The sequence below is a fragment of the Stenella coeruleoalba genome (genome assembly GCF_951394435.1).
Source record: "Stenella coeruleoalba genome assembly, chromosome: 7".
Taxonomy (NCBI): domain Eukaryota; kingdom Metazoa; phylum Chordata; class Mammalia; order Artiodactyla; family Delphinidae; genus Stenella; species Stenella coeruleoalba.
The window spans coordinates 75,640,688-75,660,293 of NC_137153.1; the positions used below are offsets into that span (position 1 = coordinate 75,640,688).

General features: G+C 42.1%; 1 protein-coding gene across 3 annotated transcripts in view; it reads left to right on the forward strand.

The window, feature by feature from the left end:
• Positions 1-1,006: 1,006 nt before the first annotated feature.
• GDA (guanine deaminase) overlaps positions 1,007-19,606 on the forward strand; it is a 260,601-nt gene continuing 242,001 nt past the window's right edge. For 2 of the 3 annotated variants that reach the window (XM_079925961.1, XM_079925962.1), the window contains exon 1: positions 1,007-1,097. The gene's annotated coding sequence lies outside the window, so the exon portion shown is untranslated. The remainder of the gene's footprint in view (positions 1,098-19,606) is intronic. The other variant, XM_079925964.1, reaches the window with a different exon arrangement.

Sequence of the window (19,606 nt, forward strand, 5' to 3'; positions counted from 1 at the left end):
TCTTTATAATTTTCCCATGTCTATGTATCCCTAAACTATACACACGTGCACACACATGTATTTGCATATTATACACACACACACACGCACACGTGTGTGCATATATTTTCTGCCTGGTTTTATACTTTATAGAAATGGTATAATATTGCACACATCTTTCTATAACTTACTGTTTTTACTCTGGTTCATTCCTTTTCACTGCTCTTAAGAGTATTCCATTTTACAAGAATACTACAATTTAGTACCTGAAACTTTTACCAACCTAGGGAACTTCTTTAACCTAATAATATTTTTTGCCTTAAATTCTATTTTGTATTAGTACTATAGCTACAAAAGCTTTTATTTTGGTTAGTACTATCTATATTTCAGTTGTTTTATTATCAGTTTTTCTATGTTCTTATGTTTTAGGTCTTTCTCTTGTATATAGGATATGACTAGAGTTTTTATTTTCCAGTCTGACAATCTCAGTCATTTAACAGGTAAATTGAGTTCATTTTTTTTTTGTGATTCCTGATGTGCCCAAATTTATTTCTAAGTTATCTTTTGCTTTCTCATCCTGCTGTTTCCTATATTCCCTCTTTTTTTCTACCACTGCTTTTGTTACTGACCCTTTCGGGTTGGTACCCTGAAAGGGTCTTCCTGCCCAGTGTCGTTGTAGCCAAGAGAATGAGACCAAGTTTGGTTCAGAAGCAAAGGAAAGTTCTATTCTTCGATCCAAGAATGGAGAGGTGCGAGCTAGCACTCTGGAGTACTTGTTCTCCCCACCGGCTGTGGGCAGGTGTGTTTCATAGGGATCTTGTCAGTGGGGAGGGGAGGGAGCAGAGCTCTTGCATGTTGGACTCAGCTGCGCTACTTAGGCTCCAGATCCCCGCGCCAGGCCCAGCGTCTCTGCACACAGCCCGCCGCTGCCACCTTGAACGGAAGCGTCCTACGCAGCGCTTCTGCGCAGCGCTTCTGCGCACGCGTCCTCCGAGTGCAAGTGTCAGCACAGCCATTTCTCAGTAGGAGCTCCGTCTGAAGTGCTGCGTGCAGTGCTTCCGAGTGCGGCGTCCTACAAGCAAGTGAAAGACTAAGCACAAAGGGAAAGGAAAAAAAAGGTTAGACTTTATTTTATTACCCAGAATGGGCTTTGCTGGTGACACTTTCTTCTGAATTTATTTTCAGTTTGACTTTGGTTTCTTCTGTTTTGGATTTTATGCACTCATTTCTTTTTCTTTAGTGAATAGCCTTAATTAACAATCCGAAATGCATAGAAAATATTATAATATCTTGCTACTGAAAATGTGGTTCACGAAGCAATAACATCGGTACCACTTGAGCGCCTCTCAGAAATGCAGAATCCGAGGCCCCCCAGAACTGCTAAGTCTGAATCTGCATTTGAACAAGGTCCCAGTTGATTCATGTGCACTTTAAAGTGTGAGAAGCACTAGTTTAATGAAAAAAAATCTCCTACATTTAACAAATATTAGCATTTTGCCATAATTACTTCATATATTTATTTTTTCTTTACGTATTTAAAAGTAAATTGCAGAAAGGAAAAAACTTGTATTTTAAATAGTTTAATACAGGTCTCTTAAAAATAAGAATATTTCTACATATTTGCAATATCGTCATCAAACTTAACAACATCAACTATAATTCCCTAATATCACTGAGTACTCAGTATTCAGATTTCTCCAACTATTTCCAAAATAGCTTTTGCAGTTACTTAGTGTGTACTAGGATCCAATCTTGGTCTGTATGTATCTTTTGGTCAATGTTTTATGTCTCTTAAGCTTCCTTGAATCTAGAATACTCCTCTCCTCCCTCCCACACACGCCTTTTCATGACATTGTCGAGTTAACTGTAGAATGACCTCAGTTCTGGTTTTGTTTGACTGCTTCCTTGTAGTCCTGTTTAACTTGTTCTTCTAGTCCCTGTATTTCCTGTAAACTACAAATGAGAGCTAAAGGCTTGATTAGATTCAGGCTAAGCGAATACATCATAGGCAATGTTGTTTACTTCCCATTGCATCACATCAAGTTGCACATAATGTCTCATTCCATTTAACAGTGATGAGAATATCCATCACTGGGTTCAGATGGGGTAAGCCTAATGCCTTCAACATGATGTTTGGTTTTTCCTCTTGTGACTCACAAGTAACCTGTGAAATATTTGCTTTGCAAATATTTCATTCTCCATCAAATTTTTACCTGTTGGTTTTACTGTTCATTTGTAATCCTTGCTGGACCCATTTTTTTTTTTTTTGTTAGGGGCTACAAAATGGTGACTTCCTAATTTTTAATTTCTTTTACATGTATTAGATGAAATTCTATGGTAAGGAAGAGCTTTCTTTCTGGCTAGGGCTGTTGGGTTACCCTTAATTGCAGTTCTTACTTCAAAGATGGTATAAAGGTTTAATTATTTCCTGTAAACCCTTACAATCTTAATGTGTGTTCTTAACAAAATCTAAGTTAATCCGTTTCCCCCCGAATTCAAGAACCTTGGCATTTGTCTTACACATTATTTTTGTCAGGGTTTTAATTCTATCTTCTTTTGTTTCCCCCCCCTAATTAGACTTCATTATTACTGACTTATATAGTCAATCTCTATGTGTTTATATTTACCAGGATCTTAGCCTATTTCTTTATCCCCTCCTTCCTATTTCCTTCAGTCACCTGTGATCATTTTCCATCTTCAGGTATGTTTTTTTTTTTTAACATTTCTCTAGTGAGAGTCTTTTGGTGGTAAGCAATTTTAGTTTTTGTTTTTCTAAAAAGGAAAAGAGTTTTACTGAGAATGTGGTTCTAGGTTGACCATTGTTGTGCTTGGTCCCCTTGGTCCATTCTGAATTGCTGGTCACTGCTCTGCCTCTCAATTCTGTGACTTCCTTTTGTAGGGTCCCTGTTTTCTGTATTCCATGCTGTCTCCTTTGTTGTTGTTAAAACTCCTTTACCTTGCTGAAGCACATTCTACAGTGGCTTCGTAAGAAAGGACACATGAGCTAAATTTTTGGAGCCCTTGCATGTATGTAAGTGTCTTTATCTTCACACTTGATTTGTAATTTGATACAGAATTTGGCAGGCACTGTTGCTTAAACATTTTGAAGTAATTGTCTTTACACCTTTTGGTGTTGGTGTTGCTCTTCAGAATCAAATATCCTTTTTTTTTTTTTTTTTGCAAAATTTCCTTTAATAATGACTGAGTCTGATGCAAATGAATAACAAGAAAGGTTTCTAAGACAGCCAAGCCATATCTAGTTTTCAAAAACATATTTGTTGTGAATTAAGGGTGCACTTCACTTAATGAAGTTATTTTTTCTTTTTTCTCTTGGCAATATGTATATATATATTTTTAGTCCTTTAATATTTAATCAAATATCCTTTTGATTCCCCATCCTTTGTGACTTGTTTTTCCTGTCTGAAAGTGGTATGAATCTTTAGTTTGTTCCTCCAAAAATTTTTTTGTGATATGCTGAGGTGTGAGTCTTTTTTTGTTTGTTTAAATCAGGTAGTTGGTGAGCTCTTTCCAACTGGAGACTTATGTTCCTCTATTCCGGATGGTTTTGTTTTGGGTATTAGTTCTTTGATAATATTCCGTCCATTTTATCTATTTCCTTTTTTTGGTACTGCTATTTGTCACTTGGTAGATATCTTTGATTTCCTCTTTAAGTTTCTTGTCTTTTTTCTCTTATTTCCATTTCTTTGTCTTTTATGTAAGACATTTTGGGAGATTTACTTAATTTTTATCATCTAACTCCTCTATTGAATTTGTAAGTTGTTTGGTCATACTCTGAGTTTTCAAAGAACTTTTTTTATTCTTGATTCTTTTTCCATAGCACACTGTTTAGTTTCTATGGATGCAATATCTCCTCTTGTCTCAATGAAAATAATGATGGTTTTTAAAAAATATTTTATGCTACTTCCTACATTATACCTGTTTCCTCTGGGTTCCCTTTTTTGTGTTTGGTTTGGGCCTCTATTTTTCCTATTGAAGCTTTCAACAATGTCTGACTATCCTTGATTCATAGCAAACAATATATTCTTTGAGAGACTGAGAGGAAATTAAAGGATAAAGAGGATTTGCTTTGGCTGCCATTGTTTTTGAACTAGACATCTAGTTCTTGATTATTGTCCTTTCAACTTCATACATTATTGTCTTGGGAGAAAAAAATGCAAGCAATCTTGACTTTTTTTTTGGTACGCGGGCCTCTCACTGTTGTGGCCTCTCCCATTGCGGAGCACAGGCTCCAGACGTGCAGGCTCAGCGGCCATGGCTCACGGGCCCAGCCGCTCCGCGGCATGTGGGATCTTCCCGGACCGGGGCACGAACCCGTGTCCCCTGCATCGGCAGGCGGACTCTCAACCACTGCACCACCAGGGAAGCCCCAATCTTGACTTTTTAATAAGACGATTATGCTTTCTATGGGCGAATGTAAGTATAAGCATACTTTTGTGGGAGATTTTTAATAGTACTGACTGTAAGGAGATACATTTCTTTGTCTTAAGTTTGGGGAGGGCCAACATTTTGCCTGTACATACTTTCACAAGCATTAGACTATGAGTTAGGAGGCCTGGGTTTTAGTTCTTGGTCCCTGCTGTGTGATCATAGGTGTATCACTTACCTTCTCTGAACTTCAGTTGCCTTATGTATAAAATGAAATTCTTTTTTCTCACTGGGCCATTATGGGGATCAAATGTGATATACCAATTGTCTTCACCCATAAATCATCAGTCAGAAATTTCTTAACTCCCTCCATTCCCCAGAGATCTGCGAGCATGACACTTGCTCTTCAAGACATCCTTTCATAAAAGATTACCTTTTGGCTGAGGGTTGGCAAACAGCTGCCACATTTTAACTTCTTGTGATTTCTTTGTTTACGTTTCTCTAACCTGGTCTAGGAATGAAGGAATTGTTTCAATTGTTTGAATCTGGATGAGAATCCTGAGGCCACATTCTATTTTATTGAGGCTTTGAATGGTCTTAAAAGAAAAAAAAAAAAAACCTGGCTGCATGAAGTTGATGTCAGAAAAATGACTTCAGTCCATTAATCACCTTGGGTGGACAAAACAGGCGGCCACTGCAGGTATAAAGGAAATACTAATCTAAGAGTGACTAAGGCTGAGATTAATCCTGTTCAGAACTAAGTCAAGCAGTTTATTTAGGGCTTGGGTGGTGAATCAGTCTGTGGAAGCTTGGACTTCCAGGTTGAGGGACTTGCAGGGTGTTCGGGGGGAGTGTGTGTGTGTAGCTAGGTCGGAAGAGTGATTCATCCTTCTAGAAGAGTCTCTGCATCTCTATCTCCTCCTCTTTTGTGCTCTCTCCATCTTCTCACTCATTTTCTCTACTTTCACACTCTAAGATTCTCTTTTGCTCCTTGTCTTAGACCTGCTTTGACTCCAGTTTCTTCCTGGCATGTCCTTTTAAGGTCTAGAGCAAAGGTTTTGCCTGAGACTTAGGGCTGGGGAGTGAAGAGGACTGGTACACCCATGACTACCACAGGTGGAGCTTGATCTGCACCCCTTCTAGTACTCTTCTGTCCATTACTTTACCTTGTTCTTTATTTGGAACTCAGTGATATCCACAGAGAAACGTTACTGTGCATCTAGATGCTATGGTCATCTCTTGTCAGTCCTTATGTCCTCCTACTCCTGCTTTAGTCTATGTTTTGAAGACCAATAGGCTTTTGGAAATACTTGTGTGCAAGAAAACAGGGTCCTCTATATGTAAGGGGCACACAACCACACACAAAAAAAAAGGATAAGAAGGGAAACATAGTGGGAAGTTTAATTTTCATTCTCAAGAGGATCATAGATGGCATTAAAGGGTAATTAGTTATTGTTGAGCTTTAAGGGAGACATTTTTATGCATATTTTTGTTCAAAAACAGCCCACAGTCATGGCAAGCCATGACAACTGAAATAAATACAAGGCTAGTAATTAAGCACAGGTTTCCAAGATAATGATCCAGAAAGACAGTACAGAGAGAAGGAAGGATAAAGGTGTCGTTTATTGAGCCTGTGTGCTATCTAGAAAGCTACAGCAACTTTAAAAATAATAAATGATCCCAGGTACTATGGATAAATACAGTTGGATAAGAACAAATGGGTAACATCAGTAAAGTATATTGTGCTTCTGTGGGTGAAGGGATGTTGTAAGCCATAACTCAGTTCACTTCTGATATTTATTAGGCACACTCCAGGGACAAAGCCCTGCCCTAGGAACTGGAGGGAGCTGCAAAATACCTAAGACACTGTTAAGGAAATAAAGACTTCCTGCTATATTATATGTATCACATTTGCTCAGATTATGCAATTCTTGTGTTGTATTACGTTCTCATTGGTTTTGTTCCTGCTAAGGCTGTGGGGTGAAACACCTTACTATCTCTATGTGGCATGTGCATATGCTCTGAAGAAAGGGGCTGGGGAAGAGAGGCTGGATCTGTCAGGAAGCTGGGACTCAGAGGGCTCTCGGAACTTAAAGCCATAAAATATAAACCATATTATCTGGTTGGGTCTAGCTCTGGGTGTTTGTGGGTCTTTTGGTTTGGTGTTGGGTTGTTTTCCTCCGGAGCCTTTTAGTATGGTCTCTTTTCAAATGTCTGGCCTTGTTTCCCCTCTGCTTCTGAAGACACAAAGGAGGATCTTAGATCCTTGGAAGCAGTGGTTTTCAAAGTGTGGTCTGCGGACCAGTAGTATCAGCATCTATCTGGGAACTTATTAGTAATGCACATTCATGGGTCCCACGCAGACCAATTGGATCAGGAACGCTGGGGGTTCCTGATGCGATGTGTGTCTTAAGCCTTCCAGGGGATTCTGAGGCTGTCTCCCTGAGAACAGGTGCTGTCTTGGCTGTGGCTCTAGCAGTGAGTGGCCACAGCCAGTGCAATACATCCTCTAGGACACCAGCATTCGTACCCCTTTGTGGAGCATGTCCACATCCATTTATACACAAATATTTAAGGAGCATCTCCCATAGGCCAGGTGCTGTCTAGACACTGTGGGGAGAGCTGTCAACCAAACAGACATGGCCCTTGCCTTCAGAGAAAATTGTTAAATAAGTGAACAGGGGCTTCCCTGGTGGTCCAGTGGTTAAGACTTTGCCTTCCAATGCAGAGCGTGCGAGTTCGATCCCTGGTTGGGGAACTAAGATCCCAAATGCCTTGCAGCCAAAAAACCAAAACATAAAACAGAAGCAATATTAAATAAGTGAACAAAATAATTTCAGATGTTGATAAGTGCAATGAGGGAAATGAAAGAGGATGATGTGATAGGGAGCAGCTGGGACAGCACCACTTAGACTCGGCAGGTGGGGAAAGCCTCCCACGGGAGGACACTTGGCGAGAAATCTGAAGAAGGCCTCAAACAAACAGACCCCCCAAACCCTTGTGAACAGATCTGGAGAAGGACATTACAGACGGGGGAAAACACGAGGGCAAAGCTGCTGAGCTATGAGTAAACTTGGTGTGTTTGATGTATTTATAGTGGAGAGAGGGGAAGCGAAGTAATGGGGTGCATCTGACAGGCAAAGGCCATGGTGAGGAGTTTAAATGTTCTGAGGAAAAAGGAGAGCCATTGAGCAGGTGAGTGACCCAATATTATTTACATATATACAAATTATATTACTTATTTAATCCTTTCAACAGATAATGAGGAAATTAGGTCTTAAGACAAAGAAAGAAAGATACTGAAAAGTTATGTGATAGATCCAGAGGTCACCCAGCAAAGGCTGAGCAGAGTCTGAAACCTGGCTCTTCAAACTCCAAGTCCAGTGTTGTCCTCTGGGCACCAGCTGAGTGCCAAGTAAGATGAATGGCAAGGACAAGAGTGTGGATGTGGTATTTTATTTGCACACATACTAAGTACATGATAAAGGGATTGGGGAATGGAGGTGTCCTGGAGAGATATATTTCTTAGTGAACTTACATGCAGCAGTTCAGCTAGCTTTTGAAGATTTCTAGAAGACAGAGGAACTGGTTCTGGAAGAGCCTGACCTCAGGATTTTCAGTTCTATAGGGTTACAGGATAATAGTGATACTGTAATAGCTCAATCTTTTTTTTTTTTCCTCCTTATTATCAATAGTTCATTCATATGGAACACTAACTGTGTGCCAGGCACTGTTCTAAATGTTTTATAAACACACACACACACACACACACACACACACACACACACACACACACACACACAAACAAACCAGTCTTTGAATGAACATTACAGTCAGGGAAAAAGGCACAAAGTTTTTGAGATACTAATAAGCTTATGTTGGATGAATAGAAAGAGGTCAGTGTACAAAGAGCAGAAATACTTTTTCTCTTCACATCAAGCCAGTGAGGAAGGTATTGTCATTATTCCAATGTTGCAGACATGGGAACTGAGGCATGGAGAGGTTAATAATTTGCCCAAGATCAAACAGTGACTACGTGGCAAGAGCCCTAGAGCCCACACTTTTCAACCCCATATCACACTGCTATTTACTGAGTGGAAAATAGGACAGGAGCTCTATACAAATTATTCTTGACCCAGCCCTGAAATATGGCCATCATTAGTTTCCTCATGTAGTAGATAATAGAAATTCAGAGAGTATAAATAATTTCTCCAAGTCATCCAGTGAGCTCAGATTCAAATCCAGGTGTGCCCAATGCCTAAATTCATACCCTTCACTTTACATTCCTGCCTCTTAGGCTCCCCAAGGAGGACCACTCTCTTAAACTGGACCGAATAGCAGGCCTCCACCAATCAGAAGCACGATACTCAAACCTGGGGTCAACAGTATTTCAGGTGTTCTTGACATTAGTCCACTGAGATGCTTGGATTGAAAAAAAGTAGCTCTGGAGTCTTGCTGAGAGGAAGGTATAGGATTTAAAGAGGCAGGACCCTCCCAGAAGTCATGACCAAGAATGTGGCTTAAAGCCTAAAGCTACAACTTCTCCCACAAGGAAGAGCTGGATAAAGTGACAGCCACTAGGAAACTAGGACGGTGTGTGGAAGAACCCCAGCCTATATATACCCCATTGCAACAGACCCACTGACCAGTCATTTTTTTCATGTTTTCTCAATGACTGTCTGACCCATTCAATACTTATTACCTTTCATATCTCCCAAGAGGCAGACATATGGCGACTTTGTTTTTTGGCTAAGAGAATTCCATAGTCATGTATGTATATAAATTCTTCAGCTCTTATTTCTCTATTTTTTCATATTCCTCATTAGTCTTAAATATTTCTTATGATTGTTTTCTAACAGTCAAGTCTTTATAAATATGAAATGTAATTGTGTATGTATGTGTTTGATGTTGAAGGGACTATTTATAGTGACTGTTGTGTGCTCATGTTGGATTTTTTACCACATTTAATAACCATGAAATTTGTACAGGAACAACTTTATGAAATCTGAAGTTTAGTGCCAAGATAATTAACATTTTAGACAATAAGGTTAAGATATAATAGACCTATGGAAATCTTAGTTAAATTGGTATCTATATTTGATCTTGCTAAAAATTCACCTCAAGTTACCACTGCCTACTTTTCTATGGCTTTCTAGTCTTATGTAAAGAACGGACATGGAGCTTTAAAATGGTCGGTTTCATTGTATCTATATAGTCAACAGGTAATGTTGCCATGAGTAAAATTGTATCAAAACCCCCAAACTTGATGAATATTATCTATAAGCCTATGATTATGAGGGTCTTTTGGGTTAAAGAAAGAATTTATGTCCATAAGACTCAGAATTCATGAGGTTATACTTTTCCGTAAATTATTACTTTAATTAATATTCAAAGATGAGGCCCCGCCCCCCCCCCCCCCCAGAGCAACCTGGAAGTGAGGGGAGTTAATGGCCCCAGGAGCAGTCCTCAGCCAATGGCGGATGGGAGCCAGTGAATAAATGCTACAGCTTTCCATCCTTAAGATGGAAAATTCTACTTTTCAGAAGGTACCAGAAGAATCAAGATAGGACCAACCTTGACAATGCACACTAATACTGACTTTTCTTTCTTTCTTGATTCACTTTCCCCTCTTCTTCACTCTTGTTTCCTGGGCTCATCTTACGAATAAACAACCTGCACTCAAGTCCTAGTCTCAAGTTCTGCTTTAGGGTGAATCTGAACTAAGATATTTGGACCAGAACTAGCCCTAGAAAACAAGCTATTAAAATGGTCTCTGGAAATGTCTTACTGGTGGTTGGCTAGTGGTAAGCGGGTGATGTTATCCTTTGCCCGCGGTAGCATCACAGTTGCTAAGGCTCTCAGTGTGGTGGGTTGTGTGAGGTATAAGTGAAAGGGGAAGCCCTGAGTTGTTCAGAAGCTCAGCACATGAGTGGTATGGGCAGTGGCTATTATAAAGATGATGGAGTTGGCTGGATGTCTACCTCGGAATCTTTGAAGGAAAAGAGCACATCCTGGTCAGCCAACTATTAACTCAAGGGAAGCTGTAAGAGCCAGAAGGCTTGCTTGGCAGCATATAAAAAGAGTCTTATCTCTTGTAGCTATAGGACAGTCTGCGCTAAAAATCAGGCCCAAGATGTAAATAGGGTGGCTGGGCTGCAAAGAACACTATTCAAGTGCACAGCCTCCACCAGTCTCCTGTGCTAAAGTCAGGGCCTCAGGATGAAGACATTTTCAAGGATGTGTCTAAGAACCTTGAACCCCTCCCTGTATTCCTGTGAACCCACGGGGCTGGCAGAAGCAACAGTCTCCTCTTGCTTGGAGAACATTCAAAGACCACCCATGAGGTGGCCGTGTTACAAGATGATGTTTGTTCTCAAGATCTGACACTCCCATCCCCAGCCTCCAGCTCATTGCCTGGAGGCAATAACCAGGGTTAGGTCTCAGGAGGGGAGGTTTAAAACTTACTGTGGTAGGGCTTCCCTGGTGGCGCAGTGGTTGAGAGTCCGCCTGCCGATGCAGGAGACGTGGGTTCGTGCCCCGGTCCGGAAAGATCCCATGTGCCGCGGAGCCTGTGCATCCGGAGCTTGTGCTCCACAACGGGAGAGGCCACAACAGTGAGAGGCCCGCGTACCGCAAAAAAAAAAAAAAAAACTTACTGTGGGAGAAATAGGTATTCACCCAAATAATTGCAGGGCGTGACTAGTATGTATTGTGTAGAACCAGGGGAGCATGTGCAGGAATGGATTTTGAGACTATTGGGATGGGCAGGGTGGTGGAGGAGCAGAATATAAAGCCGGATGGGGGAGAATGAAATGACGCTGGAGCATCTCCCGTAACCTGGGATTAAACATGCAGCTGGTCCCCATATGCCACTGGGATGGGAAGCTTGAACATGATGATGACCTTCAGCAAATGACGTGGAGATGCCAGAACTGATGTGGAGGCATATGGAGGAAGGAGTCGGTATGATTAAAGAGGTGGGCGTGAAGAATGGATTTATTAATAAGACCAGCGAAGCCACCTGCTGGCTGGATTCTCAAAGAAGACCCAGCACATACTGCTTGTATAAAAGTGACAACGAATGTACTCGTGAGGGGCACCAAAATCACTGAAAGCTCAGTGGTGGCTGTCCTTATAGGCGGGGATTATCAATCATAGGTGCTTTTGCAAAATTAATCTTCCTAGTGTCAATGGGAAGAGTAACAGAGCCCAGTGACAGCACGTAAACATCAGATGCAGAGTATGCATAATTATCATAATTAACAGCGAGGGTGGAATATCAGGCAGAGCACCTTGACCTGCAGGGATCAATAGTGATGGCTAATAGACTATGGTGTTTTTGGGGATGAGAAAAATGGGTTGCCAACTGGGGAGATGCTTGACTTGTATCACCAGAAAAAAATTAAGAATTGGTGAGCAAAAGACTGATGTCACTTTTCCACTATAAATAATCTTTCTCCCAGTTTTCATATTTGAGTGGTTCTAAGACCCAAAGCCCATCACTTGAAGGGGAGGAAGGGTCCCTGGAGCTAGGCTTCTGCAACTCTCCAGCAAGTATATACAATATATATTCCTTCAGTTCTTCCCCAAATAGACGTATATACTGAGACAGTTTCTATCTGAGCACTGTCCACACAGATATAGGGACTGAGCTCAAAATCTTAAAGGCTCTCCATTGTATTCCTGTTCAATTCAGCTGCATGACCCCTGCAAAAACCAGGTGGATTGTTGTAGTAAAGATGGACTATATAGACTTAAACAAAGGTACCCCCAATTATAGCTGCTGTACTGTATGTGGCATCTTTATTGTTGCAGATTGGACATTTGATATATGGCTGTTGGTCTGGGGAATGCATTTTCTTTCAGTTCTTTCAGTGAAGATGATCAAAAGAGTTCACAATGTGGAAGAGACAGTGAGGCGCATTCACTGATTTTGACCAAAGTTATATCAACTGTCCTGATCTCTGGCACAAAATAATCTTCATAAACCTTGATCATCTTGATACTCTGCAGCATAACACACTGGTCCACTATATCACTGATACAATGTTAATTGGAGCTGGTGAACAGAAAGTAGCAAATATTATGGATGATTTAGTTAGACATATGTGGCCCAAAGGATGAAAGACAAATTGAAAAAATTCCGGGTCCTGCCGTGTTGGTGAAGTTATTAGGGGTTCAGTTGTCTGGAGTATGCTGGGACATCCCTTTAAGGAGAAAACCAACTTATAGCACCTTATACCTTCAATCACTAAGAAAGAGGCTCAGTGCTTGTTGGGCCTCTTTATATTTTGGACACAGTCAGTTTTGAGTGGAGACCAGAGCAAGAAAGGACTTTATCACAGGTTAGGGTTGCATTACAGTCTGCCCGGATGGTTGTGCTTAAACGATTCAACAGACCAAATGGTGCTAGATGTACCCATGGTGGAAAGGATACTGTTTAGTGTCTGACAAGCTCTGATAGGAGAACCACAGCACAGACCTGAAGGGTTCTGGACATCACCATGCCTTCTGTAGCAGAGAACAACTCACCATAGTGAAAAAAAAAAAAAAGCTCCATGAGGGCTACTGCGACATTGTAGAGATGGATATCAAGTGACTATGATATCACCATGGGCTAGGCGACATCATAACCACTGAATCATAACGAGCTGCCACAATCCACTGCATGATGAAAAATGGTTCATGCAGATCACGCCCAAGCAGGTTTAGAGGGTGTGTCACCTTGGTGGCATAGCACCTCTTCCTCAACTTATGCACTTGATCTCACAGCAGCTTCCAGATGATCCAGTGGTCGAAGAGGAAACTTCTTGTGTCTGGTTCATAGGTGGGTTGGATCAGTATATTGGGAGAAGGAAATGAACAGTTGTCACATAATAGTCATTCAATATTGATCGTCAAGGACAGAGTGAGGGGAATCCTCCCAGTGGACAGAGCTGTGGCTGGGATACTTGGTTGTTTGATTTGTATGGGAGGAGAGATGGCCAGCGATATGGATATATATATAGGCTTCTGGGTAGGGAGCAAATAGTTTGGTTAGTTGGTCGGGGGCATGAAACTAGCAAGATTGGAAGATTGGAGATATGTAGGTGGACCGATAAGAGTGGATACAAGGGCATCCACTCTAGTGGAGATGCTCAGTAACCAGGTGGACAGGATGACTCAGCCAATATCTCTCCCTGGCTGCCAAATGCTTGAGCAATGGGCCCGTAAATAGAGTGACTGTACTAATATGAATTGAGGCTCTGTATTTTTCTAACAGAATGGAGCTGCCTCTCACCAAGGCTGACCTACTGGTTACTGGCTACCGCCAAGGCTGAATTTCCAGCATGTTAGTACCAAGGAATGACACTGAACCCTCAGGGGGGTACAATACCTGGAGGAGATCAGCCAGCTGCCCAGTGGCAGGTTGATAACACTAGACCTCTTCCACCTTGGCGGTGGCAATTCAGACCATATTATGCCAATCCATATCTGGGACTTCATTCTGTTTAAGGGGAGATACAATTTTTTTTGAGATTAAAAGCATAAAGAGGATCCATAAATGTCTTTAAGTTATTTCTGGTTTAAGCATAATTGCAAACAAACCATTTGGCCTCATTTCCTCTGGTTCTTCCTTGAGTGCAGCAGTCCCCAACCTTTTGGGCACCAGGGACCGGTTTTGCGGAAGACAGTTTTTCCACGGACAGGGTGTGGGAATGTTCAGGCGGTAATGTGAGTGATGGCGAGCCATGGGGAGCAATGCAGAGTGGCAGGTGAAGCTTTGCTCGCTGGCCGCTTACCTCCTGCTGTGCGGCCCAGTTCCTAACAGGCTGCGGGTGGGGGTTGGGGACCCCCGCTTTAGTGGACATGAGGTGGGACAGTGAGCTGTTACCATTTTCCATGGGAAAGCCTTTTTAGAAAAAGATTTTAAATGGCTTCTTCGTAAATAAGAAATCCTGGTCCCAGATTCTCCCTCAGGTTCTCCTGCATATCTAAACCCCCTCTAAATTTTTAGCATCTAACCCCCTTCTAAATTTCTAGCACTTATTACATGGGTGTAATTAGAGTTTGTCTAGTCTTAACAGAAAGGATTCTAACATTTTGAACCATCTCTGTAGTAGCATTAGTTAAAGCAGCCAATGACTGGGCACTTCCTGCTTGCTAGCCACTTGACTAGGTGTTTTTCTTAAAGTATTCTATTGTCTTTCACCTACTGGAGAACGGACTTGAGGATGTGGGGAGGGGGAAGGGTGAGCTGTGACAGGGCGAGAGAGAGTCATGGACATATATACACTAACAAATGTAAGGCAGATAGCTAGTGGGAAGCAGCTGCATAGCACAGGGATATCAGCTCAGTGCTTTGTGACCGCCTGGAGGGGTGGGATAGGGAGGGTGGGAGGGAGGGAGACGCAAGAGGGAAGAGATATGGGAACATATGTATATGTATAACTGATTCACTTTGTTATAAAGCAGAAACTAACATACCATTGTAAAGCAATTATACCCCAATAAAGATGTTAAAAAAATAAAGTATTCTATTGTCTTTGAGAACAATTATACAGAGCAAATATTATAATCATGACGTTGTTGATGATGACACCACAGATCAGAGAAATCAAGTAACTTGCCCACAGCTGGTCAGTTATACAGCTAGGACAGAATCCAGTTGTCGTCCTCAATGATGCAATATAGGATTCCCACTTGATTTTAATTTTTTAAAACATTTATTTTGTTTTTGGCTGCATTGGGTCTTCATTGCTGTGCATGGGCTTTCTCTAGTTGTGGCAAGCAGGGGCTACTCTTCGATGCAGTGCATGGGCTTCTCATTGTGGTGCCTGGGCTTCTCATTGCAGTGGCTTCTCTTGTCGTGGAGCACGGGCTCTAGGCGTGCAGGCTTCAGTAGTTGCGGCGCGTGGGTACAGTAGTTGTGGCCCGTGGGCTTAGTTGCTCCGCGGCATGTGGGATCTTCCTGGACCAGGGATCAAACCCATGTCCCCTGCATTGGCAGGTGGATTATTAACCACTGTGCCATCAGGGAAGTCCCTCCCACTTGATTTTTGAACTTCAGAGCTATATAATCCAGTGGGTCAGTTGAACTCACTACACCCCAAGAATTACCTTCCCTCCTTTCTTTTTCCTATATTTTTTACCTTTTCCCCCTCTGTCAGACTTCAAACCACATCTACAGGCACTGTTACAGGTTGTGATTAGTTAACTTGCCACAAATACCACTTAGCATATGTTTTGATAACTCAAGGATTTTGCCTTGCATAACTTGGTGCAGTATACTGGGACCTAAAACAGATAATAAGTAGAGCATCCTGGCTTGATGGATAAAGGAAAGAGCAGTGCAGGGAGTCACTATGATGGACCGCAAGGTGCAGTTACCACTGTTGGCCACCAGATGGCAGAGACACTCAGGGAAACGTGGCACGGAGGCTACAGGTGCGCTGAGGACCTGGCTGAGGTGAGGCTCCCCACAGGCCTGAGAGCCAAAAGCAGAAGGGTTTGTTGACAGCGTTCTAAGCAGGGAGGGCCAGTTGTTTAGGCAAATATAATTCAGAAAGGTTGAAAATAGAGTTCACTGGTGAGTTTCAAACAGGCTCACTTTGGTTCTGACAGGATTTATGCCAGAAAAATGAAATGCAGAAGAGTGCATGCCTCTGTGTGTGTGTGTGTGTGTGTGTGTGTGTGTGTGTGTGTTTTGGAGATGTGGTTCATTGAAAGGCATAGTTTCAAAGAAACCACATCAAAACACAAGACGAACAGTTGAACTAGAGAACAGGCTGGATATGATCACCAGGCAGGATTCAGTCCAGGTGATTAGCATTTTAGGGTGAGTTATGTAATGTGGACTTCTGTTGCAGTGAGGTTCTAGAAGGGGAGGGTTCTTAATTTTTTTTTTTTAATGCCATGGGCTCATTTGACAGGCTGGTGAAATTTATAAATCCTGTGGTAGATAATATTTTTAAAAAATGGCCTCAACCATATTTCAGATCTCATCTTTTTCCAGCAGCTTAGTTCTTCTCCATCAAGAGGCGGAGTCTGTATGCTCCCCATAAACCTGGATGGGCCTTCATGACTGCCTCACTAATAGGGTACAGTAGAAGTGACGTGTGACTTTTAAAGTTAAGTAATAAAAGGTGGTACAGCTTCCCTCTGGCTGTCTCTGTCTTGGGTTACTGAGTTGCCATGTGAGGAATCAGGCTACCTTGAAGCTGCCGCGTTACAGAGACCACATGGAAAGACACAGTGTTTTGTCTTGGGAATGGCAAATTATGCTGAGACTGATATTCTCTTTGCCAGTAGTTTATTTAACACATGTTCACTGCAGGAATTTCACAAGCCATTGGTATACAGGGTCATGTTTCTTAATAAGACAATAAAGAAATAATATACTCTAAACCAATGATAGGTTAATCACACTCTTGTTCTGGGCAAGGGGAGATGACAGAAGTAAAGTCCAAATTAAGTCGAGGTGTACCTTTATGCAAGTTTGGTTTCTAGGGAAAGAAGGCTTAAGCAAACGGGAGCTGACTTTCAGCTGCCAGTACAAAAGGAAAGTCCCTTGCTGCTGGAGCTCGTTGCTAGGGAACCACAGCACCTGTGGGGCAGGGTAGGCTCCTCCCAGGGATATCCCTCCAGGGACCGTTGCCCACCTTACACCACTGCGAACGAGGAGTGCTCAAGACAGGGAAAAGATGTTCCTTGTCTTCTTTAGACTGCTGTACAGTTGAACACCACTGCCGACCAAGAGCAGCCTGGCCATGGCAGGAGCAAGTGGAGAGCTAGATCATCAACTCAAAGTCTGTAGCTTTTGCCCAGACCGAAACTCTCGGATATTCCTCACAGACTCTAGGTGCTCACAGTCTAAATGTCCCCTTGCCTTTAGTCCCCTTGCTTCTCCACGTGCTCTTATCGATAGGCCCCCAGCGGGGCCCTTCAGCAGCCGTGCATGTCAAGGACGATGACACAGCTTTACTTCTAAAAACAACATTTTTTTTGGTCTTTGTCATAAATAAGTGCGTTTGAAATCGTATCAAACCAATACACAACACAGGTAGAGAGATGCTGAGTGAGCCCACCCGTTCTTGTCCCCAGTGGTTCAGGTCTTCCCAGCCTAGGAGCTAGACTCGTAAATGGTTGGTTCCAGCCCCAGACACTGCCCGACTGTAATTCCATGAGAAACCCTAAGGGAGATTGGCCTCGTGGAGGTCGGTCAGCCCCAGAACCATGAGAGAGAAAAATAAAATGATTGTTGTTTTAAGCCACAAAGTTTTGTGATGAATTGTTATACAGCAATAGATAACACAAACAGACCCCATGTTAGAATAATGTTTCCAAGTGCTAAAAGAGCATATATAGGATTACAGAGGCACACTGAGAGATTAAAAACCCAGTATATGACAATACATGTGCTTTTCATCAATGTATTAAATAAGATCTAGTGTTGCGTATCATGACTACTATAATGTCAAAGTGTTGATTGTTTGGAGTTGTACACACAGCAGACATTTTTTGTCTGTGATATAAATAACATGATATAAAGATATTTGCTACTTTTTGATAAAGTCACAGGTAGTTCTAATACTACGGCCACATGCTGCTTTTATTCATTATGGAAGGAAAAGCTAAATTTCAGTTACCAGTGAGTGAAAAAGGAATAAATGTGTAATTTTTTTCCCAGCCAAGTTCATGGACTGCTTTCCTCCACACCCCACACCCAACTGAGAACCACAGGAAGTTGGTGCTCGCAAGAATCTCAGGAATTATAAACCAATCCTGTCTTTTCCATATGTGGGAAGCGAAGGGTGTGACATTAAGTCTGATGATAAATTGAGATTATGATGGAGTCATCATAGCTCAGGCATACAAAAATGGAGTCAGGTAGCCATTGAGTATCTGGTCTCAGACATGTCCCTGCACCACTGAGAACCAGAGCTTCCTGTGAACTATGCCTACGCCAAGGACTCCAGCCATTTTTAAAACAACATCTGGTAATTGCAACCTTGAGTCTCAGGGTTGTTGCCCCTTGTAACTAATTATGCAACCATTTCGGACCCCAACCAATCCTTACTTCATAAGCACCCTTACTTCTTGCTGGCTCCAATTATGATTCTTGATAAACCACTCATGTAACTAACCGGAACCTTGCAGTTTTTGCCTTTACAGACCTCCCCCATTTTGTAGTTTGGTGGAACACAGTTCAAGTGCTTCTTGAATCTGCGGTCCCCTGGGCTTCTTGAATCTGTGTCTCCTGGGCTGCAGTCCTAACAAACCCCAAATAAACACCTTTTTATTTCAATCAGGTCTCCATTTCTCAAATTTTGGTTAACAAGTCTTTGCTCAACTTGAGTGGCTCTTCGGTAGCAGTGTATTTTCCCAAGCCACTCCTCTGTTCCCCTTCTCTAGAGTTATCTGTCTTGTACTCTCCCTTTCATGGATCTGTCTGCATCTCTTTTTCCATGGCCTTTTCTTCTTCTGTGACTCCTCCTAGTCATGAAATTAAATGCAGAGCTTTAAAATCAAAGCTGTGTGTATACTCACTTCTTTCTCAATCTTGCCCACGATTCAAGAATTCATTTACCGGATACTCAGTTTTCTTCTTTACATGCTGCGATTTGTCACGTGAACCCTCTACTTAGAAGAAACAGATCATGAAACCAGGTACATCCCTGTGCCCCACCCCCAGAATGCTCTGTCCACTCCTCCACTTACCTAAATTAGTGTCTCCTCAGTATGTGGTCTGCGCTCTGCTTGTAGCAGAATCACTTGACTCCCCCTCTAACCTAAAGTCCGCCAGGGGGCAGGTCTTAAGAACCTGATTTTTAACAAGCTGCCCGGGGTGGTTTAATGGCCCTGATAGTTTGAGAACCCCCCACCCTGGTCGACAAATGTCCATACAATTTCCACCTCTTCTGCCCACCAGGGCCTCACCCGTCTCTGACATTCCCATTTTCAGAATTGCTATTTATCTTATCCTGCCCTGCCTTCTTGATGGAAACTTTAGAGCAGTGAGGAAGAAAGGAGAGGATCAGGTAGGTGGTGAGCACTTGTCATGTGCCAGACATTCTATGAGATCCAGTGAAGTAAATGTTATTGACCTTGTTTTACAAAGAAGAAAATTAAAGTTCAAAAAGTTGAATGACTGGTTCTGGGACACACAGTTACTAAATGGTGGAAATAAACTTACATCTTTAATCCTTTTTTTTTTTTTTTAGCTCCAAATCCTCTGTTCTTCTCCTGACACAGACGTTAT